Source organism: Scyliorhinus canicula, chromosome 12 (genome assembly GCF_902713615.1).
Source record: "Scyliorhinus canicula chromosome 12, sScyCan1.1, whole genome shotgun sequence".
In the NCBI taxonomy this organism is placed as follows: domain Eukaryota; kingdom Metazoa; phylum Chordata; class Chondrichthyes; order Carcharhiniformes; family Scyliorhinidae; genus Scyliorhinus; species Scyliorhinus canicula.
The window spans coordinates 43236498-43261638 of NC_052157.1; the positions used below are offsets into that span (position 1 = coordinate 43236498).

The 25141-nt window shown below is 45.6% G+C and overlaps 1 protein-coding gene across 6 annotated transcripts in view; it reads left to right on the forward strand.

Annotated features, from left to right (window-relative positions):
- Window positions 1–3853: 3853 nt before the first annotated feature.
- zgc:158785 (uncharacterized protein LOC791214 homolog) overlaps window positions 3854–25141 on the forward strand; it is a 51223-nt gene continuing 29935 nt past the window's right edge. For 4 of the 6 annotated variants that reach the window (XM_038814453.1, XM_038814457.1, XM_038814458.1 and 1 more), the window contains exons 1-3: window positions 9457–9594; window positions 9856–9968; window positions 18157–18244. The gene's annotated coding sequence lies outside the window, so the exon portion shown is untranslated. Of the gene's footprint in view, window positions 3872–9392; window positions 9595–9855; window positions 9969–18156; window positions 18245–25141 lie in introns of those variants that run through there. The other 2 variants (XM_038814455.1, XM_038814454.1) reach the window with 2 other exon arrangements.

A 25141-nucleotide genomic window follows, 5' to 3' on the forward strand; every position in this document is an offset into this window, starting at 1 on the left:
ACAGAGAGATCCAGTTCAGAGGGGCCAACTTTCCATATTGGGATAGCGACAGAAACAATTCAAGTGCTGAAAAATTAAAAATGAAATGAAAATCGCTTATTGTCACAAGTAGGCTTCAAATGAAGTTACTGTGAAAAGCCCCTAGTCGCCACCTTCCGGCGCCTGTTCAGGGAGCCTTGTTAACTGCGAGGACAGCATGCCACTCGCCGTCGGCATCCACGCTGAGGATCGGGAGGTGCTTCACTATCTTGGAGAATGGCTTCATAATAATGCCCACCCGGTATGGGGATTTAAGGCACTCAGCGCGAGGATCTGTTGGGCTGTCGGGGTCGGAGTCTGGCATGCCCTGCTGTAGTGAACAGATGCTTCTGCGCCGTGGCTGGGATCGCTGGCTGCTGGGCAGTGGAGCAGATCTGCAGAGGGCTGCGTAGCGGCTAAGCTTGCCACACTGTAGACACCGTTGTGATTTTGCCGGACATTGATGCTTTAAATGGGTGGAGCCACAATTCGGACACGTCATGACGCCAACGTCAGTGCGTTCTTTGCGCCATCGTGCATGTGCAGTGCGGTCGAACGACGTACGCACCTGTGCAGTCTGGTCGTCGGTCTTGCCGTCCCCTCGGTCGCGGCGCGCATGCGCAGGGGCCCGGGAAAAGCGCACAAAATGGTCACTCACGTCGATACTTAGGCCCTGCATTTGTGCGATAGCCTGCACCCGTTCCGCCTCGTGGGAGGATAGCTTTGCCGTTTCTGCCACCCTGATGTGGGAGTACCGATTGTTAGCATGTTCGTGGAGAACGCACGTTTCGATGGCGATGGTGAGGGTGAGCTGCTTGACTTTCAGGAGCTGCTGGTGAAGGGAATCGGAGTGAACCCCGAAAACGATCTGATCCCGGATCATGGAATCAGTTGTCGAGTCATAGTTACATGACTGCGCGAGGATGCGGAGATGGGTCAAAAAGTATTGAAAAGGTTCATCCTTACCCTGAAGCCTCTGCTGGAAAACGTATCGTTCAAAGCTCTCATTCACCTCAATGTCACAGTGGCTGTCGAACTTCAGCAGGGCTGTTTTAAATTTCGTCTTGTCTTTGCCTTCAGTGAATGTAAGGGAGTTGTAAATATGGATGGCGTGGTCCCCAGCTGTGGAGAGGAATAGTGCGATCTTCCTGGCGTCCGATGCGGCCTCGAGGTCGGTGGCTTCGAGATAGAGTTGGAACTTTTGTTTTAAGGTCTTCCAATTTGCACCGAGGTTGCCGGCGATGTGGAGCTGCGGAGGAGGACGGACGTTTTCCATGTCACCGGATGGCTGTTTGCTGGTCAACGCTGATTCACTCAAGGTAGGTCCGTCAATTTTCAGCATCACTCACTGGTACCATGATGTGTTGGGCAGGCTGGGTCGATGTAGACTGCACTTGATGCAGTGTAGCGAGAGACAGACTTCCAACACTCGATAAGATGCAACACGATTTTATTTAACGTCTAAACTATTAGACATGTTCAACTGTGGGTTGACACTATGCTGACTTGACTGGAGACCTGATACTAGCCTGACCAGACTTTCTAGCTACCGCATGGTGTTTGCACTGACTAGCTCACGAGCTCTGACTGTCTCAGAGGCTGGGTCCAGAGAGCGCGGGAAACCTGGTGCCCTCTGGCTTTACAGTGGTAGTGTCCTGTCTGGTGATTGGCTGCTCTGTTCTGTGTGCTTACTGGTCATCCTGTGTGTCAATCACTGCCTGTCTGCAGTCCATTATATACATAGATGTATATTATGACAGTCCTGTACGCTGTGTCCATTAGCTGCTCGTCTGTGCCTGCCTGTATATCATTATGTGTGTGCCTGCATATCATGACAGAACATACTCCAAAAACATTGCCTGGTTTAGGACCCAAATCAGAAATGTGTTTACCCTGAACACAGGAGGTATCAGGTCTGGTATTTGGCTGCATACAGCCTAACAACTGGCACTTTAAAAGTAAGTTAAAAAAAAATACTTACCTCAATGTGGAACCGGGAAGATCATCCAGGCCTCCCATTAAAACAACAGGCTGCTGCCAGTCAACTCAGTCTGAATTGCCTCCCACAACCTCCCCTTTTCTCGACTAAGATTAGGCTCTCAACTGTCAGCCCAGCCAGTTGATCTTACTTTCACTCAAATAACGGTGTGTTAAAGTTGATTCCAACATTCTGTGTTGAGCTTTAACACCTTGACAGCTTGAGACAGTCAGTATTTTGGGCAGGATTTTCCAGCCACCCCTCACATGCATGTTTTTCAGTGGCAGAGGCGGCTGGGAATAGTCTGCCAGGCGAATCTTCCCCTCCGGCTGAATCTATAGCATTTTACATGGCTTGCCCGCCCTGCTGCCGGGAGACCTGCCTTTTGTTTCTGAATGACCCATTCAACTTGAAATTACCTTTTTTGATTGGTTTAAGAAAAGGGCGTACATTCACATCAGTTTAGAATGTTCACTTTGTTCCCCCTTGAGTCAGGGGAGCGGTTTCAACCCATAAAAGATGTAAGGTCAACCTTGAGCATTTTACCGCCCATTTGTGCCCATTTTTTAAATATAAAAAGCTGGAACTGGACATGAGAACATATGCGAGTAAAGACCTGGCAAATGATGCAAACGTCCTGGTGTCACAATTTGTGGTCAACATGTGTCAAGCAAATTATTATGTGAACATTTTGCATTCAGTTTTGTAATGTCAACTGCCACAATGTTGCTGTCGGCAAATAAAAAATGAGTTTCTAAAGTATTTTTCAATGTTGTTGTCATTTTCTATGTATTAAAAGTTATCGTTATAAACTGACCTAAGCAACAGCACCATGCTGGTATAATAGCTATTATCTCCATACACGTATTATGTACATGTATTATGCACAGGTTTTTTATTGTCACTTTTACATTCCAGTTTTGTGCCAATTTCTTTGCTGCATGAAATTCTTACATTAACCTATTTACCTATGAATGTGATCACACCCTACTCACAGTAGTGGCTTTGTAGTATCCTAGTTTTGTACATTCCAGCTCTTCAGACTATACCACAGGGAAATGTTGCTGTTTGGTCTTGACTCCCTATCTACAATGCCACAGGATATCAGCTAGTAACAAGTTTGACACAGAGGAGTGTAAGAGACCTCAGCAAAACATAGAGAGGTTGGAAGGACAGGCAGGCAGGTAGCTGAAGAATTGTAATGCGAATATGTACAAGGTAATAATATATCGGGGAGGCGGGGGGGGGGGGGAGCATAAATTGAGAGCATAACAGATGAACGGAAAAGACCTTTAAGTGTCCAGATAAATAAAGGCAACTAGGGGTCGGGGGTGGGGAGGGGGGGGGGGGGGGGGGGGGGGGGGGATCAAATATATGAGACAAGGACCATCATTTGGGGGATTATGTTGGATAAACATTTGAAGTACAGGAAGACACAGGCCTATGAAGAAAATGTGGGCAATGGGATTAGGTTTGGACTTCACCAAGAAAGAACTAGCAGTGACAAGATAGGAAAAATAAATAATCTGTGTTGTAAAAGTATATGGTTCATTATGGAGATTATGGGGAAGTTATAACAAAGGAATGATGCAATCTAACGGCTCTCATAGCTCAAAACTACCAAATGAACCCTAGGGTGGAAGGTCTGACATGAACATCCATTTACCATCTACGAAATGTTGAAAATCTGTTATCAATGTGTTGTGAGCACGTTGATCAATGAAAAGGAGTAGACATTGTGAAAGGGCAAGTGGACTGTTAGTGACTTAGAACTCGCATATCTATGACATCATCGTATGGGTACTATGGCAACATTGGACCTATCAACCGACATGGAGGGAAAACACTCGACTAAGAGAGACAATCCTCATTCAGGTGATCAGAAGATCTAGTCTAAAAGTTTATAATTTCAGTTATATTTCTAATTTCCACTTATTCAAAAACTCATGTATTTACACTTTTTATATGAGAAAATATGGAGTATGAGGAGCAGGTTTAATCCATTTTCAATATATGATAGTTGTCCCATTGGGAAACACACTCACCTCTGAATCAGACCACTCGTGGGTTCAAACTCCACATCAGGGTTGGAGCACAAAATCTAAGCTAACGCTTCAGTGCAATACTGAGGGAGTGCTGCACTGCTGGAGGTGCCACCTTTCAGACAACATGTTAAATGGAGGCCTCCTGCACTTAAACTAGTGGATAGAAAAGTCCCACAGCATTCAGTGAGGAAGAGCAGATGGGTTCCCCTGCTACCCGGCCAATATTAATCCCTCAACCAACACTGCCAAAACAATAGTCATTTTGGTCTGCTCTGTGGGATCCTGCTGTGCGTAATTGGCTGCCGCAGTTGTCTTGACAACCTTGAAAGCAATTCATTGGCTGTGAAGCAGTTTTGAAAATGCTGAGAATGTGAAAGGTGCCAGATGAAAGCAAGTTATTTTGTTCTGTTTGACCCCAGAATCCGAGGTCATGTTTGAACCCCACCAACCAGGTTTCCACCCCTGCCATAGCATTGAAACAGCATATGTCAAAGTCACAAATGGCACCCGATGTGACTATGACACTGGTGAATTATTCCTCCTCATCTTCCTCGACCTGTTTGCTGTCTTTGATAGGGTTGAACACACCATCCTAATGAGACTGCCCTCGCTTGGTTCAATTCCGAGATACCTGGTCGCAACCTTGGCATTCTATGTAGCCGTAAGCTCATTTCCTAACCGCATGTCTACTCTATCACACAGAACGTCCTACTTCCACCTCCTAACATTTCCTCCTTCCACTGGATCTTATTTCATCTGCTGCTTGAACTCTCATCCATGCTTTTCTTGCCTCTCAGACACAACTACAGAATTCCAATGATTCCCCATCTTGTAGCCTCTGTAAATTTGGGCTCAGCTAAAACACTGCTGCCCACACCCTAGTTTGCATCAAATCCTGTTCATCCATAATACCTGCTCTCACTGAACTATATTAATGCAGGTCCAGTCCAGAAGCTAATGTTAAAGAGTTAAAGGTGAGTTACTCATCGCAGAATACCCACTTGCCATAGTATTTATGTGGCTGGTCCAGTTCATTTCTGGCCAATGGTAAACACCCAGGATGTTGATGATTTGGGATTTAGTGATGGTAATGCCAGTGAATTGTCAAGGGGAGATGATTCTACCTTGTTGTTGATGGTCGTGCCTGACAATTGTGTGGTGCAAATGTTACTTGTCATTTGTCAGCCCAAACCTGAATGTGGTCCAGATCTTACCTCACGTGGGCACTCACTGCTTCAGCATCTGAGTAGCTCTGAATAAACACTATGCAATGATCAGAAATCATCCCCACTTCTGGCTTACAATGGAGGGAAGGTCATTAATGAAGAAGCTGAAGATGATCGGATCTAACCCATTGGCCCTGAACCTCCTGATGTCTTGGGGCTGGGATAATAGGCCTTCATAATCATAACCATTTTTTGTTTCTGGAGTGAATCTATTTGACTGAAGACTGACTGCCAGCTGTGCCAGTGAGAACGTCCGAGGAGTTAGAGATGGATCATCCACTTGGCACATCAACCTAGTGTTTTAAATGCTTCAGCTTGTCTTTTGCACTCTCATGCAGGGCTCTAGCATAAGTAACGATGGGAATGTTGATGGTGGCTTCTCCTGTAATTAGTTATTTAATAGTCCACCAGCATTCACACACTGCAGAGCTTTGATCTGATCTGGTTAAGGGATCGCATAGCTCTGTCTATCGTTATGCTGCATGCACTGTTTAACATGTGGCCAGTCCTAGTATCACCAGGCTGCCACCTCATTTTTCAGTATGCCTAGTGTTGGTCCTGCCATGCTCTTTACATTCTTCACAGAACCAGAACGGGCCCCCAACTTGACCATAATGGTACTGTGAGGGTTATGCCACGCCATCAGGCCAAGACATTGTGGTTGGCTACATTTCTTCCCTGTCTGATGGCTCTCACTGCCTCATGGTTACCCAGTTCTGAGCTGCTGGATCTGCCTGGGCCTCCCATGTAGCAGAGTGGTAATGCCACTCAACATGATTAAGGGTACAGTGTGAAGACAGGACAGTCTCCAAAAATGACTGTGCCGTGGGTAACTCCTACCAATACTGTCATTGCCAGACGCAGCTGTGACAGGTAGATTGGTGAAGATGAGGTTAGGTAGATTGTTTTCCCTCTCATTGGTTCTTCCACCACCTTCCACTGCCCAGTCTGACAGTTATGTCCTTTAGAATGCAGCCCGCTTGGACAGTAGTGGTGCTACGGAGTCACTCTTGATGATGGTCATTGAAGTTCCCCCATCCTGAGGACATTGTCTGTTCTTTCCACCCTCCAGTGTTTCTTCCAAGTGGTATTCAACATGAAGCAGCACTAATTCATTCAGCTGATGAACTATGGTAGATTAAGCAACAGGTGGTCTCTTTGCCCATGTTTGACCTGATGCCATGAAGCTTTATTGGTTCTGGAATTAAATGTTTAGGGCTCCTATTCTGCCCTTTTCGAACTGTACACCAATGTGCCGCCACCTCTATTGGGTTTGTTATACCGGTGGGAAGGACATACCCAGGGATGGTGATGGATTAGTCTGCGCTGTTGGCTGTAAGATATGATTCAGTGACTGTGCCAAGGCACCCCTACTCCTTTGGGAAATCCATGGGTGCGAGTGCGCTGCTGGCGAAGCGGAGGATCCTGCTGATGGAGATTCCAGCCCCGTAACTTTATTTAAAAAAATAAAACATAAAGGAACAGAGTTACAGGATCACTAATTAGTTTCAACAACATTTAAAAAAAAAAATTAAACAGGAAAAAACTGGATTATCATACAAAACAACTTTATTCGCCCCTTAGTTTAACAATTACACTCAGGTTTTAGGATTAACACAGATTACAAAGTGCATCTTAATCTACAATGATCTCATTAGCACAAAGTCACTTTTAAGCACACAAGATGCTTGTGGGCAAATACACTCTCCACTCTGAATCCTAAGTGAATGTTTGTGGGTATCTCCTCGGAATCCCCCCAGATGATTGTCATGTGAGAGTTTCCAAACTCCACTCCCAAAAACACTCTTTAAAATCTTCTCTCATAATAATGCTTTCTCTTAGTGGTTCGCATTTCAAAATCCAGACCAGGTTTTCTAAATGACATGCTGGAACACAGCTTCCGCTCCACTTTTAAAATATTTTCAATACATTTAAAGCACGCAATGCTTTTTTTTACAATTAAAGGGAAATTTAGTGTGGTCAATTCACCTACCCTGCACATTGTTTTGGGTTGTGGGGATGAGACCCACACAGACACAGGGAGAATGTGCAAACTCCACACGGGATTGAACCCGAGTCTTCGGTGCTGTGAGACAGCAGTGCGAACCACTGTGTCACCGTGCTGCCCCCTGCCCCCCCCCCCCACCACCCCCTTTAACAGTGAATCCAGTCTCGTATTTTACACCAACTCCTTTAGGATTTTTTTGTATTGTCTGCTGTGTAAACTGCTCACAATTGCTTTAACTCTCAATTCCCAGACTGTACTAAAATGGCATCATCTACCGCTTAGGGGCAGCACGGTAGCACAAGTGGATAGCACTGTGCCTTCACAGCACCAGGGTCCCAGATTCAATTCCCTGCTGGATCACTGTCTGCGCAGAGTCTGCACGTTCTCCCCGTGTCTGCGTGGGTTTCCTCCGGGTGCTCCGGTTTCCTCCCACAGTCCAAAGACGTGCAGGTTAGGTGGATTGGCCATGATAAATTGCCCTTAGTAACCAAAAAGGTTAGGAGGGGTATTGGGTTACGGGGATAGGGTGGAAGTGAGGGCTTAAGTGGGTCAGTGCAGACTTGATGGGCCGAATGGCCTCCTTCTGCACTGTATGTTCTATGTTCTATGAAGTCTGCTGTCCCACTTTAATTCTAGTTACTGTGATTGTCTCTTTAGTGAAGAATGTTTTGTTTATTCTTCCTCAAATTCTTCTGAACAAAACCTTGGTCTCTGATCTCTTAACTTCAGGTGCTTAACTGAGGGGCTGGTTTAGCACACTGGGCTAAATCGCTGTCTTTTAAAGCAGACCAAGGCAGGCCAGCAGCACGGTTCAATTCCCGTACGAGCCTCTCCGAACAGGTGCCAGAATGTGGCGACTAGGGGCTTTTCACAGTAACTTCATTGAAGCCTACTTGTGACAATAAGCGATTTTCATTTCATTTTTCATTTCAGGTGTCTTAAATGTTATTTTTGTCCCAATTCCCTGGTTATCTGGACTGTAACATACTTTAGGAACGCTGCCGCTTTGCAGTTCCCATCCTGTCCAGCCTTTCTTCTGGCAGAGTTGAGAGATGTTCACTCCCCGAGATCCTGTTTCCAACTGCAATCAAATTAACTAAACTAAAACTTAAAAGCTTCTCTACCTTACAAGGCCCCGGTTGCTATGCAACTACTGCTGGTTGTAGACCTCTCTAAGCACAATAGGAACAAAAACACAGTTGGGACCTAGCCAACCTGCACACATACAAACGTTTGTCCACATGACTCTAACTCTAGGTTTTACCCTTCCAGGCACAGAAACATTAAATTAAACCCACTTAAAACTATGCCTTATTTCTAATGTTTACCAATACAGACATAAATGCCTTAACACTATCTTTGTTTTCCAAACACTAAAGCAGTTGTTCAAACTGGACACTACATAAATGTTGTTTATAGCGCTTGTTCAAGCTGGGCGCTACATAAATGTTGTTTGTAGCGCTTGTTCAAGCTGGGCGTTACATAAATGTTGCTTATAGAGCGTGTTCAAGCTGGGCACTACATAAATGCTGTTTATAGCGCTTGGGAGTTCATGCTGGGCGCTACATAAATGTAGTTAAAAAAAATCTTTATTGTCAAATGGAGGCTTATATTAACACTGCAATGAAGTTACTGTGAAAAGCCCCTAGTCGCCACATTCTGACGCCTGTTCGGGGCGCCTGTTCAAACTGGGCACCACATAAATGTTGTTTATAGCGCGTGTTCAAGCTGGGCACTACATAAATGTTCTTTGTAGCGCTTGTTCAAGCTGGGCGCTGCATAAATGTTGTTTATAGTGTCTGTTCAATCCAGGCGCTGAACAAACGAAACTGTTTATCAGACTTGTTCAATTTAGGCGCCATGTAAATGAAATTGTTGAGTCAGTGCAGTGCATGATATAGACTGTATTTACACTGGGGAGGGTCATCAAAGCCACTTTATAGGCGCAGCATCCACCGAACTAAATATTAATATGAAAGACTGGGAATCTACCGGTGATAGTCCGCAGCAATGACAAAGGGATTATAGCCTGAAGCGGAGAGAGTTCGCACCAGCACCCCCCGCCTCCCCCGCCTCCCCCGCCGTTTAAGGTGCACGTTGCGCCCAGTCCAACCAGGCACAACACACAACGTGCGCACTAAGCAAGCCTGGACTGTTACAACCACACATACGTCAAACAGGGGTGGGTTCAACTGGTGATTATCCTGACCTAGTTTCTATATTCACTGGGCTTTCTGTCTGTGCGCGGGATTAATTGCTGGATACATTACATTGTTGCAAACAGGTTTATTTTTTTTTTGGAAATGTGTCGGTCAAAAGGTATTGAAGCGGCCCTGGGAATTTGAACCTTTTCTAGTTGTGTTGATTCTCTTGCCTGTTATTTTGCTTCGGCACATCAAGTGAATTATTAACCAGTGTTGGCTGAGGCTGTTGGATAGGATTCGATTTGTAAACTGCGTGGGGGTGGTTGGCAATAGCTGGGAAAGTTATAGTTAAGTCATTTTGTTTGTGTGTGCGAGATAAAGATGTCAGACAAGTTTTTATTTAACAACGAGCATCATCATCATCCTCCTGTTTCAGAAACTCGCCTTGGGAATCCATCGAGAGGTGTATTTGTTACCAGTTGCTGTGGGTGAAAACAGAAAACCGCACGTCGCCACATCGAAGTGATTTTACAAGACCAGTTTCCCCAGGTTGGTTAAAGTTAACGTTAAAAAGCGAATGGCATTCGGCCACTGAAACTTTTCATGCGATAAAGTTGGCGTCAGAATCTGAGCGTCGTTTTCACTTCAAGTTGGTGGTTTTCATTGCATCTTTCGCTCATCCATTTTATGAAGCGTGATGTGAAAAAAAGTCTTGTTTTTTTTCAATAGCGTGTTCATGTGTGTTTTTAAAAATTAATTATTATCACGCCACATGCCATGTTTGTATTGTCCAATCGTTTAATGTGTGGGCAGCATTCTTCTTCAAACCATTTGGATTGGCCTGCAACACAGTGGTTAGCACTGTTGCTTCTCAGTGCCAGGGTCCCAGGTTCGATTCCTGCTTGGGTCACTGTCTGTGCGGATTCTGCACGTTCTGCGTGGGTTTCCTCCGAGTGCTCCGGTTTTCTCCCACAAGTCTCGAAAGACGTGCTTGTTAGGTGAAGTGGACATTCTGAATTCTCCCTCAGTGTACCCGAATAGGCACCGGAGTGTGGCGACTGAGGGATTTTCACAGTCATGTCATTGCAGTGTTAATGTAAGCCTACTTGTGACAATAATAAAGATTATAGATTATTATAATGGCCCCACTTTCCAAACCTTGTCCCTCGACTGAGGTATGGAGACCCTGACGTTAAACCACCACCAGTCAACTCATCCCCTCAAAGGGGAAAACAGCCTATGGTCATCTGGGAATATGGCTCCTTTACTTTCCAATGGATTTACTATAGAATCCTACAGTTGAGGAGTAGGCCATTTGCCCCATTGAGTCTGCACTGACCCTCTGAAAGAGCACCCTACCAAGGCCCACTCCCCTGCCTTATCCCCCTAACCCCATAGTCTCACCTAACCTACACATTTTTGGACACTAAGGGGCGATTTAGCACAGCCAATCCATTTTTGGACTGTGGGAGTAAATCTGTGGTCCCGGAGGAAACTCACGCAGATACTGTGAGAAACTGCAGATTTCACACTGTCACCCAAGGCCAGAATTGAATCTGGGCCCCTGGAGCTGTGAGGCAGCAGTGCTATCTAACCACTGTGCCATTGTACCACACAGCTTTAGTTTAACTTCCATGTGCTTTGTATTGAACAGGATAATTTGGATTATGCCTGTTTCAGGACCCTAGATTATGATTGAAAAATCCAGTTATTTCTCGTGGTATTACGTATGGAAGCCTGGCTTTTACATCTGGAAGTCTGACAAATCAGTAGATTTGTTGGATTTTGTGACTACTGTGTTTATGCACAGAAACTCACATGTCCTGCCTTCAGCCTAATCCATTATCCATAATAAATGTTAACCTCGAATGCATACCTTGCAGCATAAATTTGTAATGATTGTCACCATGTTTGGGTCTGAATGATGTACCACACTGGAATAAAGTTACAAGCTGAATATTGAGAGACTTCTGCAGAAACACAAATTGTTTCCAATAGCATAATTTGAACAGTTATTACAGGGTTGAGATACATAAATGATGTTTTTAAAGAAAAAACATTCTCGGGCTTTATTGGCAAGGCCAGCATTTATTGCTCATCCCTAGTAGTTCTTGTAGACCAGATGGTCACATGAATGTTGGGATGACAGGTGTACAAAAAAGGTAAAATGTCAGGAGCAAATGGAATATTAGTGTTTATTGTGAAAGGACTGGAGTATAAAAGTAGAGAAGTGTTGTTGTAATTGTATAGGATGTTGGTGAGACCACATCTGGAGTATTGAGTCCAGTTTTGGTCACCTTACTTGAGGAAGGATGTGGTGACATTGGAGGCAGTTCAGAGAAGGATCAGCAGATTGATTCTAGGGATGAAAAGGTTGACGTATGAGGAGAGATTAAACAATTTGGACGTATGCTAGCTGGAGTTTAGAAGGATGAAAGGAGATCTGATTGAGGTATATAGAATACTAAAAGAGATTAATAAAGTAAACATAGGCCAAATGTTCCCCCTTTTGGGGCAATCTGGAATGATAGATCACAGATATAGGCTGAGAGTGGGTAAATTTAAAACTGCGATGAGGAGGCACTACTTCCCGCAGAGGGTGGTGAATTTGTGGAACTCGCTGCCCCACAGTGCGGTGGAGTCTGAATCATTAAATGGTTTCAAGAAGGGATTGGTACATTTCTGATATTAAAAAAAACAGGTTAAAGGGATGTGGGGTTTAGATAGGGATGGGATTTGAGACCAGGAAGAGATCAGCCATGATCTGATTGAATGGCAGAGCAGGCTCGAGGGGCTGAATTGCCTACTTCTGCTCCTAATTCCTATGTTCTATGTTCTTATGAGCACAGGCAGAGACACAGCATGTCCACACCGGCATGCGGCGTAGAATTCATTCACGCTGCTGTCGAGGGCCTGGTGAATGACATTCCATTTGACGCCTCGATTTTTGGCTGATATCGAATTCTCTGTCCAAACGTGTTTCCCGATTCTGGGGCAGAATTCTCCGACCCCCGCAGGGTCGGGGAATTGCCCGGGGCCGGCGTAAATCCCGCCATGCGGGAATTGGCGGGCCGCCCGCGGCGATTCTCTGGCTCGCGATGGGCCGAAGTCCCATCGCAGTCAGGCCTCTCCCGCCGACGTGGTTTAAACCACCTCTGGTGCCGGCGGGAGCGGGCCCCGGGGTCCTTGGGGGGGGGGGGGGGGGCGCGGGGGGATCTGACCCCGGGGGGGGTGCCCCCACCAGTGGCCTGGCCCGCGATGGGGGCCCACCGATCGGCGGGCGGGCCTGTGCTGTGGGGGCACTCTTTTTCTTCCACCGCCGCCACGACCTCCACCATGGCGGAGGCGGAAGAGATCCCCTCTACCGCGCATGCGCCGGGGTGACGTCATCGGCCGCTGACGCTCCGGTGCATGCGCGGACTCACCCCCGACCGGCGAAGGCCTTTCGGCCAGCCCTGATGCCAGTCGGCGGAGCGGGAGCCACTCCGGCGGGGGCCTAGTCCCTAAAGGTGCGGACAATTCCGCACCTTTGGGGAGGCCCGACGCCGGAGTGGTTCTCGCCACTCCAGTACGCCGGGACCCCCCGCCCCGCTGGGTAGCGGAGAATCCCGGCCCTGGTGTCGAAGGAAAAGAAGGGATATCGGATAGGACAGGAGATGTCCTAGGTGTAGAAGGTCAGCCGTAGTCTAATTGAATGACTGAGCAGGCATGGCCTGTTTGTTCTTGCTGCTAAAATTAACTATTTATTTAAATAATGCAACACCACTTTCTAATTCCTTGGATAACAAAAAGACAAAGAAAGCGTGTTTAAAAACCTAAATAATTACTGAAAGCATATAACAAAATGAAACAATTACTGAAATCACACAATATAAAGTTATTTTGTAGCTAATGCAGCACAGCATAGAAGTATCATAGAATCCGTACAGTGTAGAAGGAGGCCATTCAGCCCATCGGATCTGCACCGAACATTCGAAAGACCACCCTACCTAGGCCCAATTCTCGTGTCCTATTCCTGCAACCCCACCCTAAGGGGCAAGTTAGCATGGCCAATCCACCTAATGTGCACATGTTTGGACTGGAGCACCCGGAGGAAACCCATGGTCACACAGGGAGAATGTACAATTCCATACAGACGGTCACCCGAGGTCGGAATCGAACCTGGGTCCCTGGTGCTGCAAGGAAGCATTGATAACCACTGTTCCACCGTGTACCCGGTCAGAGAAAAGATACAAATTGTGATTGCCGATAGGTGACGGTCTCAGAAAAAAAGGGATATTACGCTGTCTGGCCAGTTAATGACCATCCAGTGTGAAACGCACTGTGTGAAAGGTTGAGTGCTGCCAGGGATGGTGGGCACAATGAAAAGGGAATTTGTGGACTGACATTTGCACTGTGCTTCTTCAGGGGGCAGCTGCAGATGTATCTGAATGAGCTGTGGACCTGTTTTTATAAAATATGAGTGGAAAACTGTGCCACGATGTCTTGGCAGCACAATCGTACACAGCCCTCAATCCCCAGACAAATTTGTTGATTGAATTTAAGCTCTGGCCTTTCATCCTGCCCTGGATTGAGGTTGCAGCTTAAATGTAAAGGCTTAAACAATCATCAACCCCCCGCCCCATCTGTAAGGGCAGACAGGCAGCGTAAAGTCCCAGTCAATTGCTGTTTAATTAAAATTGGCTCCTTCATCATCGACTTCTGTCTCCCACACATGCCCACTGACCACATTATTGCACAAGGGCTTGATGATGTTGGGACATGTGCCCGACATCTTCTCACGTGACTGTACACACTTTGAGGTCGAGCACACGCCTACCTGGGCAATGTAGAATTCTGGCCATGGATTCTGCCCCAGTGCAGATAATCAGCAAGAAGTGCTCCGGTGTCCATTAATATGAGCTGTGGATAGCAAACCAGTTAAAAAAAAAAAATTACTTGTTATTACTTGTAAAACTAAATAAAACACAGAGGAAAATCTGCATTTCATTTCATTTCATTTCATTTTCAAAGAAAAAAAAAACACCAGGCTGTAAAAAAATACCTCAGCTGAAAATGAAAAGTGGTGGAGCAATGGACTGGCGTCTGATGTTTCGACTGAAAGCAATGGACCAGGGATGTTGGGTAGCATGTCTAACAGAGGGTTGAGCTGCTGCTGCTGCCTGCTTCGTTGTCCAAAGATGAAAGTGAAAATTTATACTGCCTCTCCCTTTCTCTCCCCATTTGTTCATCTGCTTTTGGAAATTTATAGATCGAGGAAAAGAAAGCTAAGACGATTTGTTTAATTAGAAAACATTATCATTTATTGTATCTCATACACTTATTACATACACACATATACAAACTCACACTTGCACACGCACATATTCACACACCCATCCCACAAACAAACACACACACACAGACATATACTCACACACAACAAACTCTCATCATCACTCTCTCTCACACACATTTGTACAGACAGGCACTCGGCAACCACTCGTACGCTTGCAAACATTCATGTCCGAACACACTTACACATATTCACACACACCCTCAAATGCACAAGCTGTTTAAAAAATACTTAATGGAAACTAATTAGAAACATTTCCAAATTAGATATTATCCAGATGTTTTTATTATTCAGTTCTAACTTGTTGGTGGTTACACAGATTGTGCCACTTGAAATCGCAATCCTTACAATCAACAAACCACAAGATGTCAAAAATTAATGAAAAAAATAATTTGTTCTCGGAATATGGGTGATGGTGTCAAGGGCAAGTTTATTATCTGTACCTAGTTGACCTGAGAAAGTGAATTTGGTCATTCAGTTTTTAAAATTGTTTTCAAACTAAAAAGACCACTTTAGAGAGCATTACGGATTAGCCACGTGTTGTGGTTCTGGAGTTACGACAAGTGTTCCTCAGGTTCGTGTGCTAGGCCCAACCATCTTCAGCTGCTTCATTAATGACCTTTCCCCCACTGTAAAGTCAGAAATGGGGATGCTCGCTAATGATTGTACAAATGTTCAGCATCATTCTTGACTGCTTAGATACTGAAGCAGTGTCTGTGTCCAAATGCTGCAAGACCTGGCCAAAATTCAAGCTTGTGCTGATGAGTAGCAAGTAACATTCGCGCCATCAAGTGCCAGAAAATGACCATCTCCAATAAGAGAGAATCTAACCATCTCCCTATGATATTCAATGACAGTAGCATTACCGATTACTTCACTATCAACAATCTGGGGGGTTATCATTGACCAGAAACTGAACTGGACTAGCCATATAAATACTATGGCAACAAGAGCAGGTTAGGGTCTGAGAATTTGGCAGCAAGTAACTCACTGCCTGATCCTCCAAAGCCTGCCCACCACCGAGAAGGGACAAGTCAGGAGTGCAGTGAAATAGTCTCCACTCGCCTGGATGAGTACAGCGCCAGCAACATTCAAGAAGCTTGACAGCATCCAAGACAAACCAACCCACTGACACAATATCCAATCACTCCACCACTGGTGAACAGTAGCAGCTGTGTATACCATCTACTGGATATCCTGCAGCAACTCACCAAGGCTCCTTAGACAGCACCTTCCAAACCCCAGCCTCTTACTATCTAGCAGGACACGGGTCGCAATGTGTGGAAAGGCCATCACCCGTAAGTTCCCCTCCAAGTCACACACCATACTGATTTGGAAATATATTGCCGTTCCTTCAATGCTGCGGGGTCAAAGACGTAGGGCTCCCTTCCTAACAGCACTGTGGGTGTGCCTACATTACAGGGACCACGGGGTTCAAGAAGGCGGCTCACAACCAACTTCTCAAGGGAAATTAGGGATGGGTAATAAATGCTGCCTGGTAAACAAAGAAAAATAGATGCAAGGGTAGGCCATTCGGCCCTTCAAGCCTGCACTATCATTCAATATGATCATGGCTGATCATGCAAACTCAATATCCCACTCCCACTTTCTCTCATACCACTTAATCCATTTAGCCGCAAGGGCTATGTCTAGCTCCCTCGGCCCCAGCAGGTTTCTGTGAAAGAGAGTTCACAACACTCAGAGAAGAAATTCTTCCTCATCTCAGTCCTGAATGGCTTGCCCCTTATTTTATGCTGTGACCCCCTAGTTCTGGACATCTTCAATATCGGGAACATTCTAGCCTGTCTGGTCCCATCAGAATTTTATATCTTTCTATGAGATCCCCTCTCATTCTTCTAAACTCCAGTGAGTACAAGTCCAGTTGATCCAATCTTTCTTCATATGTCAGTCTTGCCATCTGGGAATTAGTCTGGTGAACCTTCGCTGGACATCCTCAATAGCAAGAATGTCCTTCCTCAAACTAGGAGACCAAAACTGCACACACTACTCAAGCTGTGGCCTACCAAGGCCCTGTATAACTGCAGAAAGACATTCTTGCTCTTATACTAAAGTCCTCTCGCTATGAAGGCCAGCATGCCATTAGCTTTCCTCACCAGCTGCTCTACCTGCATGCCAACCTTTAGCGACTGTTCCACCATGTCACCCAAGTCTCGTTGCACTTCCCCTTTTCGTAAACTGCCACCATTCAGATAATAATCTGACTTCCTGTTTTGCCACCAAAGTGGATAACCTCACATTTACCCACATTATATTGCATTTGCCAAGTATTTGCCCACTCAGCCAGCCTGCCGCCTCTTTGCATCCTCCTCACAGCACACACTGCCACCCAGGTACCACACCCAGCTAAGCCCGCATCCTGTGAACAAATAACATTTTAAAAAGTCACATGTAGGCCAGATGAGGCACCATGCCAGGCTTTCTGGAGGACTTTCGCAAATTAGTTGAATTTTTGGAACAATTCAGAAGGTTTCAATGTCACTAGGTGACCAGATTTATTGTATTTGTTTTATTAATTTACGGGATGTGAGCGTCGCTGGTTAGGCCAGCATTGATTGCCCATCGCTAGTTGCTCTTCAAAAGGTGGTGGTGAGTTGCCATCTTGAACCACTGCAGTCCTTCACCCACAGTACACCCACTGTGTTATTAGGGACGGAGTTCCAGGATGCTGCCGTGGTGATATATTTCCAAGTCGGGGTGGTGAGTGACATGGAGGGGAACCTCCAGGTGGTGGGGTTCCCAGGTATCTGCTGCTCTCGTCCTTCTAGTTGATAGTGGTCGTGGGTTTGGAAGGTGTTGTCTTAGGAACCTTGGTGAGTTACTGCAGTGCATCTTATAGATGGTACACAAGGCTGCCACTGTTCGTCTGGTGGAGGGTTTGAATGTTTATGGAAGGAGGAGCAATCAAGCAGGTTGCTTTGTCCTGGATGGTGTCAAGCTTTTTGAGTGTTGTTGGAGTTGCACACTTGTAGGCAAGTGGAGAGTATTCCATTACATTCCTTACTTGTGCCTTATAGATTATGGACAAGCTTTGGGGGTCAGTAGGTGAGTTACTCACCATAGGATTCCTAGCCTTTGACCTGCCCTGGTAACGACAGTATTATGGCTAGTCTCGTTCAGTTTCTGATCATTGGCTAACCCCGATGTTGATTGTGGGGGATTGAGCAATGGTAATGCCGTTGAATGTCAAGGGATGATGGTTAGATCCTCTCTTGTATGAAATTTAACAACTTGTGACGTTGAAATTTGAGCTCAGAATCAGTGTTGATTGCCGTTTACATAGATATGGGGAATAAAGAAAACTATTGCGCACGAACTTAAAAAACAGATTACTGTATACTTTAAATAGACTAATGTAATAATAATTGTTTTGGGACCCTACAGGTGATGTGCCATTTGAGATAGCATGCAACTGCCATTTATTGTCCAATAAATTATCAACGTTTATTGGACAAAGGAAATTCAGCCAAAGGTAAGAGTCACAAATTGACATCTAGCAAACAATATTATGAATCAATGAGCGGATTCTCGTGTCATAGTGATTGTTATATAGATAGCTAAGCATAGCGTACATTAAATATTTGCTGCCACGTTACGCGAGTGCCATTATGCACAGTGTATTGTACAGTGTAGACCAGCAAGAAATTTAAATCGCTTTGGCTGCAATATCAAGTTTCATGGGGGGAACGTTGGTCTGTTCCACCTTTAATTAATGTCTCACATCCATGCTAATCAACTAGATTTAAGGAGCAGTATTCAGACGGTATGGGCTTCCATAACCCGATATAATACAGATGGATAAAGTTACATGAGGTGCAGAGAAGACTACGGGAAAGTTTGGTAGAGATGATGATCAACATCATGAAGTGATTTGAAAGAGTAAATAAGGGGAAACTGTTTGACAGCGGCAGCGAAAATGAGAGTAGATGGGTTTAGGATAATTGGTGAATTGAACTAGGGGTGAGGTGAGGAAAATATTTTCACGACTGAATTCTGAACATGGAAAATAGGAGCAGAATTAGGTCGTTTGGCTCCTCAGACATACTTCAACTTCCAATGTGATCACGATCTGATTTTGTTTCGAATTCCACATTGTCATCTGATATAGAATTAGAATATAGAATTTACAGTGCAGAAGGAGGCCATTTGGCCCATCGAGTCTGCACCGGCTCTTGGAAAGAGCACCCTACCCAAGGTCAACACCTCCCCCTATCTCAATAACCCAGTAACCCCACCAACACTAAGGGCAATTTTGGACACTAAGGGACAATTTAGCATTGCCAATCCACCCTAACCTTCACATCTTTGGACTGTGGGAGGAAACCGGAGCACCCGGAGGAAACCCACGCACACACGGGGAGGATATGCAGACTCCGCACAAACAGTGACCCAAGCCGGAATCGAACCTGGGACCCTGGAGCTGTGAAGCAATTGTGCTATCCACAATGCTACCATGCTGCCTCTACCCCCCTGATAACCATAGATTCTTGTTAGGCAAGAAAATCAGTCTACCTCTAGCTTAAAATTGTTCAATGACCCCGCTTCCACCACCTTCTGTGACAAAGAGTTCCAAAGTCACACAACCCTCTGAGAGAAAACATTTCTTCTCGTCTCTTGTCTTAAAAGGGTGACTCCTAATTTTAAGACAGGGGCCCCTAGTCTGGACTCACCCACAAGAAGAAACATCTTTTCCATGTCCACTTTGTCGAGCCCATTCAGTGGTCTGAATTCCGATGCCGGAAGCAGGAATCGTGATTGGTTAGAGAATTGCGCAGAATTGAAATATTCAAGGTTTGTGCTTGCCGCTGATTCTGACGCAATGCCAAGGCCCCTCGCTGGTGGCGATATCGATGGTTGGACCCAGCACCAGCAGATCAATGCAACATTGTCATTTGCGTGGATTTAATATCATTAACAGCTTGGACACTTACAGGCTCCAGGCTGCTAATACTGCTGGGTCTTGCCTATGTCCTTTGAATGTACAGAAGACCTCTGGTCATCTAGGTGCCCACCCAGGCTGCCCCTCTAGGCACCCACATACCCCAGCTGTATCATCAAGGGGATGGGCGTGGCCAAGTGGAAGACACCTGCACTGTGACCTTTGGAACCCTCTCTGGTTCTCTGCCCGGTTCAGGACAGAGACCTCCCCACCCCTCCAGATCGGCAGCTGTCTCCATCTGGTGAGGCTGGAGGCGCTGGCTGCCTCCGCCACCACCTCTCAGGCGCTGTTCAGGAAAGCAGGCTTGAGTCTGCAGCCCAAGCTGGGGAAGAGGTTGTCTTTCCTTTCCTTACTGGCATGAAGCTGTGAGTCCACCTTGGACTCTCGAACTCGGGGAGCAGGTCTTTGGTGAACCATCTTTGTGGCTGCATTGAGAGTGTGGTAAGTGGTGCGTTTAATAACTGCTCTAGCTGCCAGGCTCTTTGGCTCTAACTCCATCCCAGTGGTTACAACACCTGTTGGGCTAGAATTGCTCTCAATTCTCGCTGGCAGACTGCTGGTCCATTTGTATGCCTGGCTCGCTCACCGAATAGCTTCTTTGACGGAAGTGCGAAGCACGCACAATTCAGTCCCAGCAGCAATATTTAAGGCATGAGTGAACCAATGGGAACTATGTCCAATAGCGAGCGGGTTGAGCCGAGTGTTTCCTGGCACTTGCAGCGTTGAGAAACACAACACTATCTAATGCGACTCTGTTAGATACGGGACGCACGGCCGAGGCTGCACTTGGTCCCGTTTCTTGCACTGAGGAAGCCCGTTCGCTGAAATTCTCTCAGTGCAGGGAGAAATCGGGACGCTATTTCTAAATGGCGTCCCAATCTCTCGACGTGCTGACCCGATCTGCGAACCCCCCCAAAGCCCCAACTCACCTATAAGGGGCCCTCACCCCACCCCACCCTCCCCTCCGTCCACACACCACCTCACATGCACAGGGCACCCCAGGGCCCTACAACCTCTGCGCATAAAATGCCAGCTTGACACCTTGGCAGTGCCGCTGCCAGCTGGCAGCACCACCTGGGCACCAGTACTGTGTGCTCGCCCGAGGTCTCCAAGGTGAAGAGGATAGATCCCAATCCCCTGGTTACCTCAGGCAACTGCATATTAAAGTGAGACTAGTTGTCTTCCTCTGATATTCAGATTTGCCAAAAAGTGATCCCGCCAACAATGGGCAGGCTGCACATTGCGACGTCTCGTGTGATTGTGTTAGATTCCGCGAGGCATGGCGAGCTGGGTGGATCCCGGGAGCGGGGTCTCCCAGAATTTACCGACCGCGTTGCTTTTTGAGTGCAGAGTGGCAGGTAGATCCGAACCTTCCAAACAGAGCATTCTGGCCAGTATCTTGTATACTTCAATCAAGTGACCCCTCACTCTTCTAAACAGTGGAAATAAGTCCAGCCTGTCCAACTTTTCCTCATAAGAAAACCAGCTCAAACCAGGTATCAATCTAGTTAACCTCCTCTGAACTGCCTCAAATGTGTTTATTATATTCTTCCTAAATAGAGAGACCTAGGGATTCTGCAGCTGTTCTCCATTTAGGTACAGTGCCTCTGCAGGTTCCCCTTTATCCACATTACTCAAAATTGAGATTTGCACCAGGCGTGAACCATTTTGAAGTTCACCTGGCGCGCTCCAGGTGGCAAGTTCCGGTCTCACCCTAAAATGACGAGAAGTCATGCAGGGATCGTTTAGTACTCCTTTACAAAAATGGGAAGCTGTCGCAGTAGCTATCGAAGTGAATCCTTCCTTTAGAATTTTTCTTTACAGCAGGAATATTCTTATTCTGAGTATTCTGAAATATCCCCTGAACCATCTGCTACAACTTCTCTATTGAGCTATCCTGTAGCCTAGTATCTCAGTTCACTACAGCTAGCTCAGCTTTCATGCCCACACAGTGAACCTTGTTTCAGCTGGCAGTGCAACCTGGTCATATTGACAGTGCCAGGCTGGAACCCAGGTGACATTGCCAGGGTGGCAGGCAGGCAGTGCCAGTGCACCAGGCTGGTACTGCCAGGGTACCCAGGTGGCACCAGTGCCAGAGCACCACGCTGCCCAAAGGGCATGCAGCAGGGGGCCTCCAATCCCCTTGGACACCCCCGTGGGGATCAGTACTAAATGGCACTTGCCCGCGGTCCCCAACACAAAGGAATTGAATCCCAAAGCCTCGAATAACTTGAGAATATGCACATTAGAGTAAGGCTTACTGCTTCACTCTAATATGCAGATTTGCTAAAAACTGATCTCATGCATTGTGGGTGAGATTCCCTTTGCAACGCCTCACGAGATCGTGTTGAATCTTGCAAGGCGTTGCAAGCAAAGTAGGTCCCGGGAGCGGGGTCTCCTGGCTTTCACTGGCCATGCTGTGCCACTGTGAGCTGCTTTTCCGGCACAGCGTGGCTGGAAGGTCACACCCTATCTAATGACTTGGATGCAGGGATAGAATGTACTATGGCCAAATTTGCAGATGACACTAAAATAGCTGAGAAAGCAAGTTGCAACGAGGAAATATGAAATTTACAATCTGGATAGATTTGGCGAATGGGTCAAAGTTTGGCACATAGAATTTAATGTGGATAAGTGTGAGGTTATCTATTTTGGTCAGAGGAATAAAAAGGCAACTTATTTTCTCAATGGAGGGGAACTTTCAAAATTCTTCTCTGCAGAGGGATCTGGGTGACCTCATGCATGAATTGCAGAAAGTTAGTATGCAGGTGCAGCAGGTAATAAGGAAGGCAAATGGAATTTTTGCATTCATTGCTAATGGAATAGAGTATATAAGTAAGGAAATGCTGTTGCGCCTGTATAGGTAATTGGTGAGACCACATCTGGGGTAATGTGCCCAGATTTGGTCCCCTTGAGGAAGGACATGAATGCATTAGTGGCAGTTCAGAGAAGATTCACTAGATTGATTCCAGGGATGAAGGGCTTGTCTTATGAAGAGAGATTGAGCAGTTTAGGCCTATTCTTGCTGCATTTTAGAATAATGAGAGGAGTTCTGATTAAGGTACATAATATAAAGGGGATTGACAGGCTCGACATAGAGTGGATGTTTTGCCTTGTTGGATGTTCGTGAAACGAGAGGCCATAGTTTCAGGCGAACGGGTGGCAGATTTAAAACAGAAATGAGGAGGAATCACTTCACTCAAAGGATCATGAATCTTTGGAATTCTCTACCCAGCGTGCAGTGGATGCTGGAACACGCAACACATTTAAGGAGGAGGTAGATAGGTTTTTAATTAGTAGCGGGATGAAGGATTACGGGGAATGGCGGGAAGTGGAGATGAAGCAGAAATAAGATCAATCATGATCATATTGAATGGTGGAGCAGGCCTGAGGGTCTGAATTCCCTCTTCCTGTTCCTAGTTCTTATGTTCTTATTATCTGATTTTTCCAGTTTTTCTATACATAGAAACATTGGAATTAGATGCAGAAATAGGCAATTCAGCTCTTCAAGCCTGCCCGGCCATTCGATCAGATCATGGTTGATGTCTTCCTGGTGTCAAATCTACCTCTCTATTGGCTCCCCAGATTCCTTTAACCCATTTTTAAAATCAGAAATATATCTATCTCTATTCTTGGAAACATTTCATGATATGGACTCCACTGCATTATGGGGCAGTGTGTTCCACAAAGTCACCACCCTCTGCGAGAAGTAGTACCTCCTCATTTCAGTGTACAGGTTAACGCCACCCATAATATATATTAACGCCCTGGCCCCGGGTCACTGTCCGCGTGGAGTTTGCACATTCTCTCTGTGTCTGCATGGGTCTCACCCCCACAACCCAAAGATGTACAGGGTAGATGGATTTTCCATGCTAATTTTTGCCATCCTTTTATCACAAGCACCCAATACTTGTTCTTGTACACTTTGCCCTAAATTGTGGTTACTATTAGGGGGCCTATAGACCACTCCCCCCAGTGACTTATTTTCCTTGTTATTCTTCATCTCAACCCAAACCGATTCATTCTGATCACCTAAACCAAGTTCATCTCTTAACTATTTAAATGCTAAATGCACACACTATTATTTTTTAGGAAGAGGTTCAGGGTTCCCTCAACTCACCAAACCCCCAACACTACTTGAGGTCACACTGAAATGTCTGGATTTATATGCTGTGAAAATGAAAACACTAGCTGAATGCAGGTGCAGAAAAAACAGTTCAAGCTGGTTTCCTAAAATCCACAGCTGGCCCCCCCACTATCTAAAGCAGATGGTAGAAGCAGGTTCATTAATTACTTTCTGAAAGGATTTTTTTTAATTCGAAGGGGAACACATTTGATGAGCCCTGGGAGGAAAACAGGAAATTCCCACCTTCTGTGCTGTGCCATTCAATGATTCAATGAGGTTTTGGTGTGCCTGCTCGGAAACAGAAGCTAATGTATAATGAGTTAATGACTCAAATTGTTGGCCACAGCCATACATCGTCAGTTTTACAGGAGAGAAAGACATGTGTATATATATGGTGGGATGCAGTGCCAAATGTTGAGGTACCAAAGCTCAATGAAAATGTGTTGGCCATATAATTTTAAGTTCTACTATTACATTGTTTCCCCATGTATTAATTATTTGAGTCAAAGGCTGCACATTGGCGCAGTGGTTAGCACTGCTGCCTCATGCCGCCGAGGACCCGGGTACCATCTCGGCTCCAGGTCACTGTCCGTGCGGAGTTTGCACGTTCTCCCTGTGCCTGCGTGGGTCTCACCCCCACAACCCAAAGATGTGCAAAGCAGGTGGATTGTCCATGCTAATTGTCCCTTAATTGGAAAAAAAATTAATTGGTTACTTTGAATTAAAAAAAAAAAATTATTATTCAGGAAAACTATACTTTTTGAGTGAAAAATATTAGTGCAAGTCGGAATTTTATTTTGAACCATGGTATTTTGAATCATCAGTATTTGGCATAGCTAAAATTTAATTATGCAACAATTTAATGATTTAATTCAAGCCTATTAAAAACATGAATTGTAGAAGACTTTACTTACCCCTGACTAGGGGGATGGTATATTGAGGGAACGCTATTTTTCTTGGTATACAGGACACAATTTTAAAATTTGAAGATGTTGAAAGTCTTGGAAGTATTGTGAACGGTGAGGAGGATAATGAAAGATTTCAGGAGGATATAGACAGGCTGATAGAATGGGCCAGACACGTGACAGATCAAATTTAATGTAGAGAAGTATGAAGTGATAAAGTTTGGTCAGAAGAATGAAGGGAGGTGACATAAAATAAAGGGTATAATTCACAAGGAAATGCAGGGGCAGAGGGACTTGGATGTATATGTGCATAAAGGTGGCAGGAAAAGTTGAGAAAGCATTTAAAAAGTTAGACTGAATTTTGGGCTTTATACATTCAGGGCACAGAGTACAAAAGCA